Genomic DNA, 13,757 nt, shown 5'->3' with positions numbered 1-13,757 from the left:
AGGAGCTGCTATCATGCGTTGTAGACGGTAGTACCTGTACAAGTGTCATACCGTCGGTTCAGCGTGGGTGGCCTGAGGACAGAGGGGAGGAGGAAGAGGAGGAGGAGGAGGAGAGCATGGTCAGTCGTCATCTTGGTGAGGACACGGAAATCTTGCCCGTTACCAGTCTGGCACGCATGGCTGACTTTATGTTACGCTGCCTTAACCGTGACCCTCGCGTTGTCAAAATGTTGGGTGACAGTCATTACTGGTTTGTGACACTTGTAGACCCCCGCTAGAAGGAGAACTTTCACTCTCTTATTCCTGAGGTGGAGAGGTCTACAAAAATGGGGCAATACCAGAAGGCCCTTGCTGCAGAACTCTTAAAAAAATTCCCATCTGAACACGCTAGCGGCAGAGGTCACAGTTCGTTGCCCAACCAAGGCGTACAGGCGAGAGAGATGCAACTCCAATCCAGCAAAGGCAGGGGAACACTGTCAACGTTCTGGACAGTTTTCTGACACCCGCCCAGCTTACAGGCCCTGAGGCGCGGGGTACTCTAACAAGGAGTGGAAAGTTTCAAAAGATGGTGAGGGAGTACCTTGCCGATCGTACCAGCGTCCTCCGTGATTCCTCTGTGCCTTTTAATTATTGGGTATCCAAGCTGGACACTGGAATGAACTCGCTCTGTACGCCTTGGAGGTCCTGGCCTGCCCTGCCGCTAGCGTGTTATCGGAGCGTGTTTTTAGTGCCGCTGGGGGAACTGATAAGCGCACTCGCCTGTCAACTGACAGTGCTGACAAGCTGACCCTTATCAAAATGAACAAGGGCTGGATTGGGCCAGACTTCTCATCACCACCAAATGACAGCAGAGTAACATAAAGTCAAATCCACTGTGTTATTTCGGGAGGTGTATTCACATGCACCGCTTCACACCCACACATGGGTATACGCTTCCTCGTTTTGGCTGTTTAATCTTCTTCTCCTTATCCTCAGCCTCCACCGCCACTATACCACCAGGGTGCCAGCATTGCAAGTTCCTCCGTCCTTATTTTTGGCAGCTTTTGCTTGCAAGGCATAAGCAAATACTATGGGACACCCACTCCCCAATAATGGGACTTATGTTTGTAATATGCTGTACTGCATGGCTCTTGTAAGGGCATTGCAAGTTGCTCCGTCCTAATTTTTGGCAGCTTTTGCTTGGAAAGCATAAGCAAATACTATGGGACTCCCACTCCCCAATAATGGGACTTATGTTTGTAATATGCTGTACTGCATGGCTCTTGTAAGGGGCATTGCAAGTTGCTCCGTCCTAATTTTTGGCAGCTTTTGCTGGGAAAGCATAAGCAAATACTATGGGACACCCACTCCCCAATAATGGGACTTATGTTTGTAATATGCTGTACTGCATGGCTCTTGTAAGGGGCATTGCAAGTTGCTCCGTCCTAATTTTTGGCAGCTTTTGCTGGGAAAGCATAAGTAAATACTATGGGACACCCACTCCCAAATAATGGGACTTATGTTTGTAATATGCTGTACTGCATGGCTCTTGTAAGGGGCATTGCAAGTTGCTCCGTCCTAATTTTTGGCAGCTTTTGCTGGGAAAGCATAAGCAAATACCATGGGACACCCACTCCCCAATAATGGGACTTATGTTTGTAGTATGCTGTACTGCATGGCTCTTGTAAGGGGCATTGCAAGTTGCTCCGTCCTAATTTTTGGCAGCTTTTACTGGGAAAGCATAAGCAAATACTATGGGACACCCACTCCCCAATAATGGGACTTATGTTTGTAATATGCTGTACTGCATGGCTCTTGTAAGGGGCATTGCAAGTTGCTCCGTCTTAATTTTTGGCAGCTTTTGCTTGGAAAGCATAAGCAAATACCATGGGATACCCACTCCCCAATAATGAGACTTATGTTTGTAATATGCTGTACTGCATGTGACGCGCCCCCTGGGCCGTGTGTACACGTGTGTGCGATACCCGGTGGCGGTGACCCGGTCCCGTGGCTCAGGCTGGTCAAACCAGTGGCAGTCTTTCTTAGGTTTTGAGGTTAATTGTCCGACTGCGCGACCCGTGGATTGCGGTCAGGGAGTACCACCGCTGCGAGGCAGACCGCTGAGGCTGGTGTTGTGTGAGCAGCATAGAATGGGATATCTCCCCTCGGGAGGAGTATAGCCTCAGGGCAGTGAGTGTGGATGATGGGGGTGATGGTGCACGAGCGCAGCAGGAATGACTCAGAGTCTTTGCAGTGCAGTTCAGGGTCTTTACTGATGATTATAAGGTAGACCCTCCCGGGAGTACTGGCTAGCATAAGAGGTCTGGTCAGTCTGTGAGCAAGCAGGAGTTCCCCTGGCCAGGTGGAGTTGTAGGCCTCCCCGTCTGTCTGCACTCTTCCTGGCTACCTTGCTGTAAGCGGGTAGAAGTAGCCCACGTCCCTGAGTGTACCGTGTAGTGCTCACCCGTATGGCTGGTGACTTGGGGCCTTCTGTTATCCTCCGCTCCACGACGGCGGTGCTGGTCCCTTGCTTGTGACTGAGCCTCCGGGCTTCTATGGCCAGAGGACCTGAAATCCCCTGCCGGCTGGTTTCTGCTTCTGGATATATAAGTCCTCACAGCTTCGGACTCCTGTGTCCGGTTCCTATTGTCTTCTGCCAGGGCGAGCTCTGCTCAGCTTCCAGCCCCTGGTCTTTAGCTCCTAGCTCCTACAGAGCTCCTTGCTGTTACTTTCCCTTGCTCTCACTCTGACTCTGACTGTTCTCTGACTCACTCAACCCCGCCCCAGATCCAGTTTATAAAGGCAGAATTCTCCCCTCCCAGGATTGGGGCAGGAGGATGTTGCATGTTTAAGGGATCCTGACCAGGAAACCTCCCACTTGCTCTCCGACGTAATATCTCTATTACTGTGGTGACCAGACCCCTGGGGTGCCACACTTGGCTCTTGTAAGGGGCATTGCAGTTCCTCGTAATTTTTGGAAAGCCTTCCATTCACTGCTTAGGCCAACAGTGCACGGGAGACCCAGTTGCTATAAATGGAAAAAAAGGGTAAGTTAACGCCCTCTGACCTCCATGTCATTTCCAAGGGGCATTGGAGTGCCTCGAAATTTTTGGTAGGCATTGCACTCACTGTATGCCCTATAACTGTGTAGCCGAACCGCTCCTTTTGTTACAGAAACATATCCTACAAGACATATCTGGTTGACTGGCCTGATATTGATGTGAATGGTCCCTGTTCCTCCTGCTCTTTCTCCTTTGCCACTACCTCATCCATCATTTATCACCTGAAGCTTTGTTTTAACGGGAGTCATAGAACTTGGATAGTAGCAGGAAAACATCCAGCAATCCTCGGAGGAGGTAGGATATGCGCCAAAACGCTGACAACCTCAGGCCTAGCCGCTACTACATACATGCGCTTGCATTACAACAAAACAAAGCAGATGCTAACTTCTATCATCCTCATCATGCTCCTCACCTTGGCACTCTCAACTCCCCTGATGGAGAAGCCAGGGCCCACCGGAGGAGTCTGATAGTCCGGTGGGCTCGTCCAATGCTGCCCTAAAGCAGGCCAGGCTAAGAAAAGTGTGGGAAAGGTTACAGGGACAAATAGGGGTGGCTGGGGACCGAGTATGGCCACCCGGCCACCCCCTGGAGGCTGGGGAGCAAGCGGGGACACCCGGCCACCAGGATACCAGGCCGCCGACACAGCCATGGCGTGGTGGCCAGATTCCGCCTCCACATGCCTAAAAGGCCCAATTTAAAGTGCAAGCAAGCAAGCAGTATGGTATTGCAGCCTGGGGGTGGGTGGGTGGCAGGCAGCATACTTGCGCTTGCATTGCAAGGAATGGGAGAGGTACAATTGAACACTGCCCTGGGACAAAGACTTGAATGGGGATAGTTGCAAGTCTGCAACGACAGGTGCAAGGTGGGAGGCATCTTCGCATGTACCATGAACAGGGGTTTGGCATGCACACACTACAGCAGAATAGGCTCTCCTTCCCACTAAATGCACTGGGGAGGGCACAGGTAATGTTTTGGTATACGCGCTTAATCTTATGTATAAGGCACACCAGGACAAATATGGGCCGCTGGGGACTGAGTATGGATACCTCGCTGCCGAAGCAGCCATGAGGTAGTGGCCAGCTTCGGCCTCCTCCAAACTAAAAGGCCCCATTTCAAGTGCAAGCTAGCAGTATGGAATTGCAGTCTGGGGGTGGGTGGGTGGCAGGCTGCACACTTACACTTGCATTAAAAGAAAACATAGCAGATGCTAACTTCTGTCATCATCATCATGCTCCTCACCTTGGCACTCTCAACTCCACCGATGGAGAAGTCAGGGCCCACCGGAGGAGTCTGGTTCTCTGGTGGGCTCGTCCAATGCTGCCTAAAGCAGGCCGGGCTAAGAAAAGTGTGTGGGGGGATGTTCCAAGGAGAAATAGGGGCGGCTGGGGACCGTTTATGGATACCCGGCTGCCCCCAGGCGGCTGGGGACCGTGTGTGGACACCCGGCCGCGGGGCGGCTGGGGACCGAGTATGGACACCCGGCCGCCGGGCGGCTGGGGACTGAGTATGGATTCCAGGCCGCCAACACAGCCATGACGTGGTGGCCAGATTCCGCCTCCACATGCCTAAAAGGCCCAATTTCAAGTTCAAGCAAGCAGTATGGTATTGCAGCCTGGGGGTGGGTGGGTGGCAGGCTGCATACTTGAGCTTGTATTGCAAGGAATGGGGGAGGTACAATTGAACACTGCCCTGGGACTAGAACTTGCATGGGGATAGTTGCAAGTCTGCATCTTCTGATGCGGTAAGGATCACTTATGATGGGCACACTTTTAGACAGTGACCTGGGAGTCAGAGATGCTTCCAGGGGTCTTCCCCATGCTGTTCCCTTGTCTTTTCAGCACTTTATGCATGTGTCACACAGCACATGGCCAGATAAGGTTGTAAAATGTTAAAATGACATTTCACGGTGAATGCATTTGTCATAGTTGAAAGCAATACAAAAGTGCAAAAACGCATAAAAAATGCTACTTGTGAACATAGCCGAAGGTGTGGAGGAGTATTTTTGTTTTTGATCATTTATTTTAACTTATACACAAGTCTTTACCCTGGAAAGGAAGTTCCTTAACATATTTCACAGGAAAAAAGTTTCACTTTCGTTTTTGAACGTTTTATTGTGAGCCTGTAAAAGTGGCTTAACACCTCTGACCACGTTGTTGACAGCAGTGACCTGGGGGTCAGAAATGCTTCCTGGGGCGATCCCCATGCTGTCCCCATGTCATTTGAGCACTGTCACTATCGTTTTGGGCACTTGTTAGGCTTTTAAAAGACTGCCGGGGGTGCCACCGCAAAAATGCTCGAGTCTCCCATAGACTAACATTGGGCTCGTTGCTCGGGTCGAGCACCCGAGTATCACGGCGAGCTCGGCCCGAGCTTCGAGCACCCGAGCATTTTAGTGCTCGCTCAACACTAGTCATTAGTTCTAACTACAATAAAGACCCTGGACTGTTTGAAGCAGACTCTGAACCCTTATTATTGCGGCCTGCACCATCACCCCCAGCATCCTATTACACTGTCCTGAGGCTACACTCTTCCCGTGGGGAGTTATCCTATCCCTGTGCTGCAAACTAACATCAGCCTCAGCGGTCTGCCTTGCAGCGGCGGTCATCCCTCACCGCAATCCACGGGTGGCGTAGTCGGACATTCAAAAACCCTACAAATAGACTGCCACAGCATTTGGTCTGACCACCCTGAGCCATGGGATCGGGTTGCCACTACTACCCCCAACATTGCACTGAAGTCCTGTTCCGGGTGCCCCACGGCCCAGGGGGCGAGTCAAGAGCGCTAAACGACTGTGGCCCCAATTCATCAAGACCAACGTTGGTCTTGATCACGGAGTGAGTTGGAATCAAACGCTCCCTGTTCATTAAGGAGTTCACGCCCTTAATGAATCAGGCGCGTCTTAAAAGAGATGTTCACCATGTCACAAATCTTACTCTAGTCGGTGACTGGAACCCTACAGCTTGTCATGAATTAGACAAGCTATGGCGTCACACCACCTTTACGCCCACCACGGCGGAGATGGGCGAAAATTACATGAAAATTACAAAAGTCTGCAAATTTTTGCACAACTTTATGTTGCACAAAAATTTTGTAACTTTTCAAAAGCAATTTATTCCAGAATCGTAATCACTTTCTGGAAGCTGGGACTGTGTTTTCTGGTACGTACATATGTGACCACTGCAGCCATGGATTGCATGGTTGCGTAATGTCCCCTGCCAGATGAACAAATATATGTTGTTTTTTTTTATTTTAAGACCACTATGAGCCTAGTTTTACAACAATATAAAAGTGGATGGAAAACCTTTTTAAATGCTTTGCAAGAAGTCACAAGTGACAATTATTCTAAATTTGTACAGTTCGAATAAAAGCAAAAAGCTACAAACACGATGCTTAGCGATACGCAATGTGATGAGCTGTTACTTCTGTTTCAACCATTTAATGATCTTTCACAGCTGCTTCTTATCCTTTGCAGTACACTAAATTGTTACTGTGAATAATGGTAAAATCGGCCAAGTTTTCTAACAGTATGACACTTTCCAAAAATGTTGGGCTACTGTTTGGGGCTAAAAATTTTCTACACTGCAGTCACATTGGAAACATATTATATAATGCAATATTTCATTCCCCCTGAGTTGAATGTGTTAATGTGCCGACAACAAGTGACTGCTGCAGCCAATAACTGGAATCCACAGACATGTCAAGGTAGACCTGTCAAGACCGCTGAGATCAGTGATTGGCTGCAGCGGTCAAATGTTCTACATGGGACACCACCTCTGCAGTCCTGTAGACTGGCATGAAGCAATCGAGAGGAAAAGTGTCAGGGGCTTGAATGAGGATATAATGTGTAAGAAAGCAGGAGGTAAGGTCCTGGATGCCAGGTATGTGTCACCGAGGTGGCTGACTTGGGTAATATAAGTCCCAGGAAGTCTGTACCAGTAGCACTAGGTTATTGAAAGGGTTTTTATTTGACTGGATTTTTGGTCCGGGATTTAGGAGCGACCAAAGAGCCTGGGTGGGAAAGGTTGCTCCCATACTCCAGTCAAGGCCTTACGAGCCTAATATCAAGCAGCTGAGTTAGCTCAGCAGAGTGTGTAGTGTTAGGACTGGAGAAAGACAGAGCTGGTAGATAGTCTGTAAAGAGCCTGAGAGGTTCCTGTAATACCAAGCTGGTGAGATTGTTTAACTTTACATAACCCAGAGAAAGGACTGTTTGGTTATTCATTTGTGCTGAAGAAAGCACTGTATGGTTATTCATTTTTGCAGAAGAAAGGACTGTATGGTCATTCATTTGTGCTGATGAAAAGACCATATGGTTATTCATTTGTGCTGAAGAAAGGACTATATGGTTATTCATTTGTGCTGAAGAAAGATTGTTTACATTTTTGGAGCTGTAAAATTTATGAAGGACAATAAACTTTATTTTATTTTGAGATTAAAATCCTGTGCCTGTGTGTATTCAAACAGCTACAAGAGAGCTGAACTGCTACAATTGCTTATTTTTTTTATTTTAAGGCATTAACTACTAGAGATGAGCGTTGTTCTACTCGAACTGTTCGCCAATCTCAAATTCGAGCTGTTTTGGGCGGTGTTCGAGCCGTTCGGCGAACACGAACAATTTGAGAAAAATTCGGCTGTTCGAGGTTATGTTCGATAACTGTTCGTGCACCAAAATCATAACTGGATTTTTTCTCAGTAATGATGAAAATTAATGTTGATACGCAGTTTGAGTGTACAGCGGGGCGGGGGGAGGGGCAGGGGATGGATCTCTGCAGGAACAATGAAGATCTCCATTTTTTTTTCTCTTTCCCGCATTTGCAGTGGGGAGGTGCAATCTGTCAGCCTATCAGCAGCGCACATGTGACACCCCAGGGGTCTGGTTGCCACAGTGATAGAGATATTACGTCTGAGAGCAGGTGGGAGGTCCTTTGGTCAGGGATCCTGTGCATGCCACACCTCCTGCCCAGTCTTGGGAGGGGAAGGACTTCCCCTATATAAACCTGGGGCTGAGGCAGGGTAGAGAGTTCTGAGAGGAGAAGACAGGGAGCAGAGCTGCTCTATGGGCTCTGCTCCACAGGCAGGCCCTGTCCAGGGGCCTGAGCCTGCAGTCAAGGAGAGTAGAGACAAGAAACAGCAGAAGCAATACTACTACGAGTCAGGGGCTGGCAGCTGCAGAGCTCGCCCTGACTGAGAAGCTTTCTTACCGGACCCGGCATCCGAGGCTGTGGGGACTAACTCTTACCCAGCAGCAGAAGCCGACCGGCAGGGGATTTCAGGTCCTCAGGCCCAGAAACCCGAAGGCACGGTCACACGCGTGGGACCAGCACCGCCATCGTGGAGCGGAAGCCATTAGAAGGCCCCGAGTCACCGGCCATACGGGTGAGCACCACATGGTACACTCAGGGACGTGGGCTACTTATATCCGCTTCTAGCAAGGTCGCCAGAAGAGTACAGTCAGTTTGGGAGGCCTACAACTCCGCCTGGCCAGGGGAGATCCCATCTGCTCAAGGACTGACCAGGCCCCGTTCACTAGCAAGTACTCCGGGAGGGTCTATCGTTGTTACCAGTAAAGACCCTGAATTACACCGCACCGTCTCTGAGTGGTTCCTGCTACCCCCATCATCCACATCTGCTGCCCTGAGGCCATACCCCTCCCGTTGGGGGTTATACCATCTACGCTGCACCATCCATCCACCGGCCTCAGCGGACTGTCCTGCAGCGGCAGCTCCATAGCTGCATTCAACGGGTGGCGTAGTCGTCCTACATCTACCGCTGTTACATCGCCGCTCAGTTTGACTCCCTGGGCACGGACCGGGTCACCGCCACGAGACTACAACCCTCAAGAGATCCGGCTCCGGGTAAGCTCCCGCGTGCGCAACGCAGCGCGACACAGGCCCAGGGGCGCGTCACACACACGGAGCGAAGTGCTTTTTTTCACACAAGCAAGGGCATGTGTCATTGGCAGTGTATGTCACATGTCCTTGCCCTATAAGACCAAGCCATTTTCCCCGTCGCCACCATTTTCTCACTGCTGTAGCTGCGTGTTAGACGGCACCGCTGTTGCTGTGTGCGCTATACCTTGTTAATTTCAAGCCAATTTTCGCACAAATATACAGATAGCTTGGGAGTAGGGAATAGTTGTGATTGCTGTCCTTTTAAGGACTAGGTTACAGCATTTCCTACGACTTTTATCAGGGAGGTCTGTGCTCTTAAATAGATAGATTGTGGGAGTAAAGACTAATTGTAATTGGAGTCCTTTTCAGGACTAGGTTACATCAGTTCCTATCAGTTTTTGCCAGGCAGGTCTGTGCCAGTGCTGTGCAAGTTTTTTTCACAGCATTTGGCTGAATCTAGCAAAGCTAATCCTTTTTGGCCTATTGCAGAGTGTGTTAGTCAGTGGAGTAGCCTATCTGTGTTGCAAGATATACCACCTGTGTATAGAATACCAATTTTTTTACTGCACCTAGTGAAGTAAAATCTTTTGGGCATAGCATCATTCTATTAGTCCATCTATACTGACCTCCATCAGGTTGCAAATTAAAACTAATTTTTATCTGCATCTACAGTACCTCTGAAAAAATATTTGGGCTTCTACCTGTGTGTGGGACTTGTTGTATTAGTCCATCTATACTGACCTCCATCAGGTTGCAAACTGAATATATTTTTTTCCTGCATCTACCTCTGAAAAAATATTGGGCTTCTAGCTGTGTGTGGGTCTTGTTCTATTAATCCATCTATACTGACCTCCATCAGGTTGCAAACTGAATATAATTTTTTTCTGCATCTAGCTCTGAAAAAATATTTGGCCTTCTAGTAGTGTGTCGGACTTTCTCTATTAGTCCATCTATACTGACCTCCATCAGGTTGCAAACTGAATATAATTTTTTTCTGCATCTAGCTCTGAAAAAATATTTGGCCTTCTAGTAGTGTGTCGGACTTTCTCTATTAGTCCATCTATACTGACCTCCATCAGGTTGCAAATTAAAACTAATTTTTATCTGCATCTACAGTACCTCTGAAAAAATATTTGGGCTTCTAGCTGTGTGTGGGACTTGTTGTATTAGTCCATCTATACTGACCTCCATCAGGTTGCAAACTGAATATATTTTTTTCTGCATCTACCTCTGAAAAAATATTGGGCTTCTAGCTGTGTGTGGGTCTTGTTCTATTAATCCATCTATACTGACCTCCATCAGGTTGCAAATTCAAAATAATTTTTTTCTGCATCTAACCCAGCCAATAGTTTTGGCCTAATACCACAGTTTGGCCACTCAGCTCTGCTCGGTTACCATCCATTGTTTTTTTGTGCAAACAACTCCAGAGTTGTGAATTAGTTAACTACCAAAATGAGTGGAAAAAGGCCTGCTGCTGGTGGAAAGGGGAATAGGCGTGTTGGGAAGGGGAAAAAAGGTTGTGTCCGTGGGGTAGGTGTTAAAGCAACAGTAACATCTGCAGAAGAAAGACCATCTTCCAGCCAAACTAAAATGTCTACTTCTTTTAGCGGACAATGTGATAAGATCCCTTTCTTACGGCCACGCCAATCGCTACAAATTCCAGATGAGGCACAAAAACAGCAGGTGCTTCAACGGATATCAAGTGCTCCTTTAAGTGGGCTCTCCTCCACATCAACTTCAACATCACAAATACTCCAGTCCTCAAAGGTGTCACCCAAATCGCACTTGCTTCCTCACAGCTCCCAAATCTCCAGCTGCCCGTCTGAGTATGAGGTAGAACAGATGGTTGAGTCTGCAGAGCTGTTTACTCATACTATAGCCTGGGAATCAGAGGTCGACTCCAGCGCTTCTGTGAATCCAGACGAGGAAATGATCTGCACTGATGCCCAGAATCTTTATGAGTCGGATCCAGGACCAGACGCAGAAGGTTCTGACCATAATGTAGACCCTCATTCCCAAACTGTAACTCCTGTTGGTGGAGACAATGAGGAAGACGATGATAAGACTCAAATACCTGATTGGAGCGACAACTTTAGTTTTTTGTCAGGGCAGGAACAGGTTGGCTCTGAGGACGACGGGTGTGATAACGCACAGGGTGATGATGATGAGGTCGGAGATCCCACTTACTGTCAACCCACAGTCAGCCAAGAGATGAGGTCAGCAGAGGAGGTGGAGGAAGATGCTAGTGACGACGAGGTCAGGTTGCGCCTTCCTGGACAGAGACGTAGTACTGGAAGCACGTCAACAACTGCATCCTCAAACACAACTCTGCCTCTCACCACAAGTCGTGGTGGCTCTTCAGGTTGCATGGGTGCTAAGCCTTGCATAGCCTGGGCATTTTTTCAGATCGATAAAGATGACCCAACTCGTGTTATCTGTAACATTTGTCAGCAAAAGCTAAGTAGAGGCCAAAAAATACATAGTTTGAGTACTTCATGCATGAACCGGCACATGGACATGAAGCATAAGTTGCAGTGGGAAGCTCAGTGTGCTACAATGCGGCCTAGCCGGCCGGGCCAACCACCGTCTGCCATATCTTGTGCATCCGCGGCCTCTTCATCCTCTGTGACTGGGGGGACAGCAGTCACACCTGTTTTGGGGCGCAGACCTGCCACCTCTTTACCCGCAACAGCCAGCGTGATTGGCAGGTCATCATTTTCTTTGGAGGTGGTAACACCAGCTGGTGTTGAGCGCTGTCCGACATCGATAGCACCACCTTTGGATCAAGGCAACCTAACATGTCCGCCTGCATCTTCCTCACAGACCGGCAGTTTGCCGGGGACACCCTTATCAACCCCGTCTAAGCACAATAGCCAGCCCTCGGTCCCTCAGATGTGGACAAGTAAAAGACCATTTCCTCCTAGCCATGAGAAAGCTAAGAGGTTGAATTTCACCATCTGCAAGCTCTTGGCTACAGAAATGCTGCCTTTCCGCCTGGTGGACACAGAGGATTTTCGAGACCTTATGTCCGTCGCAGTGCCGCAGTACCAGATGCCCAGTCGGCACTACTTCTCAAAGAAAGGTGTGCCTGCGCTCCACCAGCATGTCGCACATAACATCACCGCTTCTTTGAGAAACTCTGTGTGTGACAGGGTGCATTTCACCACAGACACTTGGACGAGTAGGCATGGACAGGGGCGTTACATGTCGCTGACTGGGCACTGGGTAACTATGGTGACAGCAGGACAAGGGGCTGCTGTCCAAGTCTTGCCGTCCCCACGAGTTGTGCGTCAATCCTCTTTATGTCAAAGTTCCTCCACTGCTTCTGCCTCCTCAACCTCCTCTCGGTCTTCCACCTGCACCCAAAGCCTGTCTGGTCATGCCACAAGCTTTCTAACTGCGCAGAAGGGATCCTGCACACCTCCTTACTATGCTGGCAGTAGGGCTCAACGTCATCAGGCGGTTTTTACATTGAAATGTCTGGGAAATGTGAGTCACACAGCTGAGGAGTTGTGGTCAGCTCTGGAGAACCAATTTCATGAATGGTTGTCTCCACTGGACCTGAAACCAGGGAAGGCCGTGTGCGACAATGCTGCAAACCTGGGTGCAGCCCTTCGCCGGGGCAATGTCACACACGTGCCTTGTATGGCTCACGTGTTGAACCTGGTTGTCCAGCAATTTTTAGCCCACTATCCCAGACTAGATGGCCTTCTGTAGAGGGCACGGTCGCTGTGCGCTCACTTCCGCCGTTCGCATCCCGCAGCTCAGCGACTTACATCTCTACAGAAGTCGTTGGGCCTGCCACTTCACCGGCTAAAATGCGATGTGCCTACCCGGTGGAATTCAACTCTGCACATGTTGCAGCGACTGTGGCAGCACCGACAAGCCCTGGTGCAATACGTTCTGACGTATAGCCTGGGCCAACGAGATTCAGAGGTGGGGCAAATCACGCTGGAGGAGTGGTCTCAGATCAGGGACCTATGCACCCTTCTGCACAGTTTTGAAATGGCGACGAAGATGTTTAGTGCTGACGATGCCATTATCATCATGACTATTCCGGTGATTTACATGCTGGAGCACATGTTAAACAGAATTCGGAGTCAGGTGGTGGCACAAGAGGAGGTGGAGGAAGTAGAGGAGGAGGAGTTGTATGCGGAAGGGCTAACATCTGCAAGGTCCAGACGGTCGGCAGCACCAAGGCGGCAGGCATGTGAGGGTGGGGGAGATGGTTTTACCAGGGCGCATGGTAGCAGCCAAACTAGTGAGGAAGGTGCAGGAGCCCAGGAAGAAGTGGAGGACGAACTGATGGAAGACTCATCAGATGAGGGAGACCTTGATCACATTTCTGTTGTGCGAGGTTGGGGGGAGAGGACAGAGGAAGGAAGCATGATTGTTACCTCGCCACCAACACAACAGGGACTTGGTGCTCCTGGATGCGCAACACACATGAGTGCCTTCTTGCTGCACTACCTGCAACATGACCCTCGAATTGTGAGAATTAGAAATAATCCTGACTACTGGGTTGCCACACTGTTAGATCCCCGGTACAAAAGTAAATTTGCAGAAATTATTCCTGCCATAGAAAGGGATGCACGCATGCAGGAGTATCAGCAGAGACTGTTGCAGAATCTTACATGTGCTTTTACACAAAATACCAGTGGTGCACGTAGTGAATCTCACAGTTCCAACTTGCCAACCGTGGGACCGTCAAGTGTTCAGCACTCAAACCGTAACAGAACCACAGTATCTGCTGGTAACATCAATTTTGCGGAATCATTTCACCACTTTTTTAGCCCATCCTTTGCAAGGCCACAGGAGACAAGAA

The sequence above is a fragment of the Phyllobates terribilis genome, unplaced genomic scaffold (assembly GCF_046119375.1).
Source record: "Phyllobates terribilis strain yellow unplaced genomic scaffold, ASM4611937v1 Scaffold_7__3_contigs__length_470593459, whole genome shotgun sequence".
NCBI classification, from domain to species: domain Eukaryota; kingdom Metazoa; phylum Chordata; class Amphibia; order Anura; family Dendrobatidae; genus Phyllobates; species Phyllobates terribilis.
Note: the sequence above shows the minus strand (reverse complement) of the source record.